This window comes from Helianthus annuus, unplaced genomic scaffold (genome assembly GCF_002127325.2).
Source record: "Helianthus annuus cultivar XRQ/B unplaced genomic scaffold, HanXRQr2.0-SUNRISE HanXRQChr00c009, whole genome shotgun sequence".
Taxonomy (NCBI): Eukaryota; Viridiplantae; Streptophyta; class Magnoliopsida; order Asterales; family Asteraceae; genus Helianthus; species Helianthus annuus.
The window spans coordinates 11,692-18,584 of NW_023395525.1; the positions used below are offsets into that span (position 1 = coordinate 11,692).

The 6,893-nt window shown below is 30.2% G+C and overlaps 1 non-coding gene across 1 annotated transcript; it reads left to right on the top strand.

Annotated features, from left to right (window-relative positions):
• The first annotated feature begins 225 nt into the window (after positions 1-225).
• TRNAE-UUC lies at positions 226-297 on the top strand. The gene has a single exon. It is a non-coding gene; the product is annotated as a tRNA-Glu (tRNA).
• The last annotated feature ends 6,596 nt before the right edge of the window (positions 298-6,893 follow it).

Below are 6,893 nucleotides of genomic sequence, written 5' to 3' on the forward strand. Positions count from 1 at the left end.
ATCAAAATAAATTCGATTAATATTTTATGAAATTTCCTCAAAATAAAGTAGTTACCAAGTTGTAAGCATTTAAATTGATACCAACAATTAATCTATTATATTATATTAAAGATTAAATTAGAATTAATAATAAGTTTTAAATAATGTGCTTTAAGCTGGATAAAATAAAATGAATATAGACCAATAAATGAACTCATAGAATGATTTATAAATTTAGTAACAACTTCCATTGTCGTCCAGCGGTTAGGATATCTGGCTTTCACCCAGGAGACCCGGGTTCGATTCCCGGCAATGGAACTTTTTTCCAGGTTTCTATTTGCTTCACTTTACATTATTTTCATGGTGAAAGTAAATAGCTACTAAGTTATGATAATCGGTTACTGTATATAGACTAGACGTTGATGAAGCTGAATTTAGTAGACATTTTTTTGCAATGCTAGTTGCTACTTTTAATTGATTGACAAATTCATGTGAATGTGACTGAAGTAAAACCTGCTATTTATTACTTTTTTGGTGTTGGTTTAAAAGATTCACTGTCAGTTCCAGATTCACATATGAAGATCTTTTTTTGGAACGGCGAATATGAAGATCTTGTGGTGAAAACCAGTGGCGTCTCTGAGAATTCATGTACCCTGTTCTAACTCGAAAAATGTGCCCATATGCTTTAATGAAAATTGTTTTTTTTTGTTATTTTTTTTTAAATTATATTAGTATTGGGTTAGGCACAATAAACGTAATGTTAAGCTGGGTAAATTATAAAGCATAAAAAAGTATTTGATAATGGGCCTCTATATTGATTTGTATGTGTTTACAATTTTTTTTAAATAACATATATATATATCGATTTTTTTTAAATCTTGTGCCCCTCGAAATCACGGGCCTTGTGCGAAAGTCCTCCCCGCACACCATAAGAGCCGCCCATGGTGAAAACAATGATTTCAATAAACGAAATGGTTGGTCTCTTGATTTTTAATTTTCCATTGATTGATTGATTATTGTTGGGTTTTTTATTGTTAATGATTTCCTGCCGAATGAACTCAGAAGTTCTTGATGCAAAAGGAAATAATCGACAGGCCAAGAAGAGAACACTTTTAATTTAAGGGATGTAGAGTTGTTGAAGTGTTGTGCAAGGTGAAACTGTTCATACCGTTGTTGGTAGCGACTAGCGACTGTGCAGTAACTTTTCACAGCTTAGATTTTGTTTTCTTTACTTGTTTTGCAATTCAATTCTCTGACCTTTTATTTTCGTCTTGAGTTAGCTATTTGCATCGAATAATGGTACATATATACAATTAATCTAAACACATATATAAAAACACAGAAACGTATAGGTTCAAAGTAGTTTTTTATAGCTTTGTCAACTACAAACAGACAAGCTTGATAAACTAATAAGTACTCTCACTTTTAGTCTTTGATTAAACAAACAAGTTTGATAAACTAATAAGTACTCTAATTTTAGTCTTTGCTTTAATCCTCCAAAACGATTAAATCACCCCTCATTATTTACCCTCAAATATCATATGTTTACGTCGTGGCGGATATAGAAAACCTTCATAGGGGTAACGTTTTAAAAGAAAGGGGTAACGAAATCGAAAAAACGTTAAAAAACCATCAATTTTTTCCAAAATTTACACTACCACCCGAGCGCCAATGGGTAGCGGAGGCTACCCCTTATGATAAGGTACATCCGCCCCTGTTTACGTGACTATAAAGGAGTTACCGAACTGAACATATAAAAACTCATCGTTTCGATGTCATGAAACACAGAAGTACTAAAATTGATACCGACAGCTAGTTTGAAATGCTTACTTATTTATAGTAATTTATTAAAATAATAAGCTTTTAAATATAATACTTGGAAGTTTGTAAGCTATTTAATGCATTAAGTTCGATTACAATAGTTTGCTAACTTTATCGCCAAACATCTATTGTCGTCCAGCGGTTAGGATATCTCGCTTTCACCCAGGAGACCCCGGTTCGATTCCCGGCAATGGAACTTTTTCTACTCTGTTGACTTCTATGTTAATAATTGGCTATAAATAAATACCTCATGGATCACGGCATGTCTTTTTGGGTAAGTAGATACATTTGAAAATAAAAAATAACAGCAACGTCATCTACAAACTGAATACAGTGTAAACGAAGTTCTAAACAAAGCACGATTTAGCCTAGATATAGGCTCATTTTTAAAAACGAGTCCGGCCTTCATAAACCGAGCTCAGTTAGACCCGTAATTTTAAGCAAGCTTAATATTTATGTAATAACTAAGTTAGTTTCTCATGTGTTGCACGAGTTAAACAATTTAAACTTTATAATAAACATTTCTTGTAAATGTAAACCAAAGACGGAGATACTTATATACCAAATTGACATAAAGAAATTAATATAAAGATAATGTATGTTAGTATTATAAAATTTATTAGAAAAGCATGTAATAAAACTATCATTGAAAATAATACAAAAATATATATTATATTGAAAATAATACAAAAATCTATATATATTAATAAATGAGATGATGTGGGCTATGTGTCATTGAATGGTGAAGCCACTTTGATGATGTGGCATCCATTTGTTTATTGGAGTTTGATTTTGGGAGGGAATTGATGTAATTCTCTATAAACAAACAAGCTTTCACTAAACACAAACCAAAAGTCGTACATATACGCGGGATCCGGGAATGAGTGGGCCGGTTTTCGGGTTATCCAAATTACCCATCAAGAATACGGATCCTTTAAATTCTTTTTGACTCAATTATTTTGCATAACAATTCTTCATCTGTGATCTTCTTTCTCTCTCTTCTCTCTCTTCTACCTACCATCTTCGATTACAACCCTAAATCAAGGTACCATCTTCGATTACAACCCTAAATCCGATTGCTATTCTTAGCTGACGAATCTTTCAAGAATCATAGGTAAATGTACTTGATCAAACCTAAATACTATTTATTTGTGTTGTTAGATCTTATAGGAACTTTTTTTTTGTTCAAAACCGATTCCTATGATGTTTTGTTTTGAAGTCTTAATCAGATATCATCTTTGATCTAATCGATTTTATCATCAACATCTTATCAATGAGAAAACTTAATAATCACATAATGATCAGTTGCCATTCAGATTAAAGAATTGATTGTGTTCTTTATTTTTACATTGTTTGATTTCTCATTTTTTATCAAATCGGTCTTATGATTATCTGTTAGGGTTTATCAATTCCTCATAAGTGGAGAAGAAGATCAAATTCCAGTTGATTTGATGATTTTGTGGTGAGTTTTTTTCCAGACAACATTCTTCATTCGACAACTAAGGTATGAATTGAATCAGTGGTCTCGAGCTTCTTCTCAGGTCCATGATTGTGATTGATCTTTTTTCACAATCATTTAGATATTGATTATATTATGAACATATTAAGCTTATTGGTTTTGAATTTAAGTTTGAATAATATTAAACTATTTAAGTAAATTATTTTGACTGATTATTTCAAAATTTGAATTTTTGAAATTTATATCAGTTATGGATACTTATCAAAGTTGTCTAAATTGTAACGTATTTTCAAATTTATCAAGATAACTTATATTAAGGTTTTAATTGCTTCCAAATTTTGTGTTAATTTCCATAATTTTCGACAATCACATTATTTTTCAAGTTTCTCAGAATTTGGAAAGATATATAGCATCTGTTTTAAATGGTTATATTATTCTTAGGATGATCATGATCCAAGCGAAAAACTCTTTGTTTATTTTCTTCGATACTGTAAGAACTTATTTTTTGTTCAAAACCCTTTCCGCAGATGCTAATGATTTTTGTTCTTCTTTTTTGTAGATCATTCCACTTATTCTGCAGGTATGTAAACTAAATTAGATTGTGATGTATTTTAAATCTTTAATCACACTTTTTTTATCATTTTTCTGTATTTTTTGTGTTGGTGATGATGATTTAAATTTTTCGAATCTAATCTTATTAATGGATCTATTCTTGATGTCTTTGAAAGAGTGATGCTCTTACTGATTTTTTTTATTTTGTTTTTTGTTTGTTGTTGATGTTGAAAACAGTTTCGGCAGTTGCTAATGTTTGTTGTTGTTCTTATTTTTTTGTAGATCATTAGACATATAGAGAAGGTATGTAAACAATATTAGATTGTTTGTTGTTAATGTCAATTTTTGATGATTTTTCTGTTTTTTTTTTTTTTTTGTTGATGATGATTTACATAATCCGATTCGAATCTTATGAAAGGATTTTTTGTTGATGTATTCATGGATTGATGATGTTACTGATTTTTTATTTCGTTTTTTTCTTTTATCATGATTAACCCTAAATTTTATACCACTGGCGGACTCTGAATCTTCGTCGAACATGTTATAGGTAAGTATAATTTTATTGTTGTTTTGCTATTATGATCCTGTATAATGTTTTGTTTCATCATTTATGCTCATCTCTTTTAATGTTAGGTTTCACTGTTTATGCTCCGTTTTGTTTTTACAGTCATTTTTTACACAATCAATAAATTTTATACTGTATTAATTTTGAATCCATTAAAGATTATGTAAATTTTTAGTGTTTCATATGTTTTTTCGGAATATTGATTGTGTTTCTAAAAATAAAATTTTTTTAAATTTTTTTGAAACCGTTTGTTTTTACTTTTTGTTTTAGAAGTTTCTCCCGATATTATAAGTTTGTTTCTATAAATAGTTTACCGTTATATTTTTTAAAAAGTCTTCATAATTTATTTCCAGATATGGATCGAAGTAACAACAGTCCTTCATTTTTAAAGCTTATTGAGGAAGATGACCCATTATTTTTTGTATGTTTATTTGTTTTATAATTACTAATTAAATTTTAAGTAAACTGATGTTTATCTTTTTCTCATTTTTTGTCTTAAACTCATAGCAAATACCTAATCACTTTGCTTCAATGATGTGGGGAGAGCAACCGCCTTACAAAGAATCTGTTAAGATTGTTGATGGCAACAAGTTATGGTTTGTAAGACTGAAAAAAACTGAATTGGGCCTGTACTTGGTGATGGCTTCACCAAAGTTGTTCGGGATAGTTGTATAAGAAAAAATGACTATCTTATGTTTCAGTCATTTGGACCATCATCATTCTTTCTTTCGGTGTTTAAATCATTTGTTCATGAAAACAGCTTTATATCCAAAATCACACCTGAGGAAGACGTTATTGTAAGTAGTATATATTATAGAATCAGTATGTTGAATAATGTTTTCTATCTGTATTTTGGTTTTTATTATAATTATCACTACCTTTGCAGGTCATGGCTGATCAATTTTACAGGTAATTTTAGTTTTATTGTTTTTTTTTTTTTGCTAATTTTTGATCCGGTATAATGTTAGGTTTCATCGATTATGCTGATTTATTTTGATTGTATTTTTTTGTTAGTAATAAATTTTGTATTGTATTAATTACCAATCCATTAAAGATTTTGCATATTTTATTTAATTTATGGTCTGATATGTTTTTCCGGAATATTGATTATGTTTCTATAAATAAATTGTTTTACATTTTTTGAAACCGTTGCTTTTTTTGTTTTATATTTTTCCCGCTCTTATGAGTTTGTTTCTATAAATAGTTTACCGTTTTACGTGTTTAAAACTGTTCATAATTAATTTGTAGGTATGGATCCGAGTAACAACACTCTTTCATTCTTAAAGCTGATTGAGGACGATGATCCTATTTTTTTGGTATGTTTATTGGTTTTATGATAACTAAACATATTGTATTTAAATTGATGTTTTTCTTTTTTGTATTGTATTTAAACTGATGTTTTTCTTTTCAGTTGGTTAATTCACTGATTTTTTATTCATTTATTGTAGTTATTGACATGAATTTTTCCTCCTATAAAGCATGATATTGGGTGCCAAATAATATATGAGTAGAGCATAGAGCAACACAGCGAGACGGATATCTCGAGGCTGAGAGATTTGGGCATTGAGAGAAAATAAAGGTTTGCAATTTGTGATTTTCAGATTAGGAAAGATCGATCAAAGAGAATCATAGAAATATCCATCAATGGAGAACCAATTTCATGAGGGAGATCTGGTGTGGGCCAAAGTTAATCACCATCTTTGGTGGTTGGGCATCATTAACCATGAACCGCCGTTGTCAACGGTAAGCTTGCCTTGTTGTTGACCGTCCGTTAAAGAGTTATAATGGCAGGTTTCTGCAGTGGACCCATCCTGGATCCACTTTGGATGTGACTGAAAGCATTATTTTAATGACTATGTAGTTTTTATCAATTTTAACTTAAATTGTTGTGTTACCTGCAGGATGGTAAGAAAGTTGAATCTTTGGCCACAATCACAAACTTTGATGATTTGGCTTTTGTCGAGAGAGAGGATGGTAAGTCTACCGGTAATCATTTGATATTTTTTTTTATCATCTTTTAATAATTTTTTACCATATCTAGGTTATATAAGGCCATATCATGACTGTTTTATTAAATTTTATGCAGTCAGGATTTGGAATTGCCATAGAGATGATGATAGTGAGAGCGAGATGATGACAGTGAGAGCTTGACATCCAGCAACAACACAACCACAATGCAAAGTGAAGGTAACAAGTTTAGCATTTGTTTACGGATGCTGCACTCAAAATATTTCAAAGCTTCTGAATTTTGTTCAATTAAATTTAACAGTCTCTATGATTATTATGATACATATGACAGTTGTGCCTTTTGTTTTAGCCATCTATCTTCTGCAATAAAATTTATCACAAACGAAAACAGATTTCCCCAATATCAACTGTTGCTGCAGCAGGTCTACAATAACAAGGCTGATTACAGGTCAAAAAGTTTATAGTCTAGGATGTTGTTTACTGGTCAAAAAGTTTATAGTAGGGGTTGAGATGGATCTGGTTTATAATTTATTTATCTCAACTTGCTTT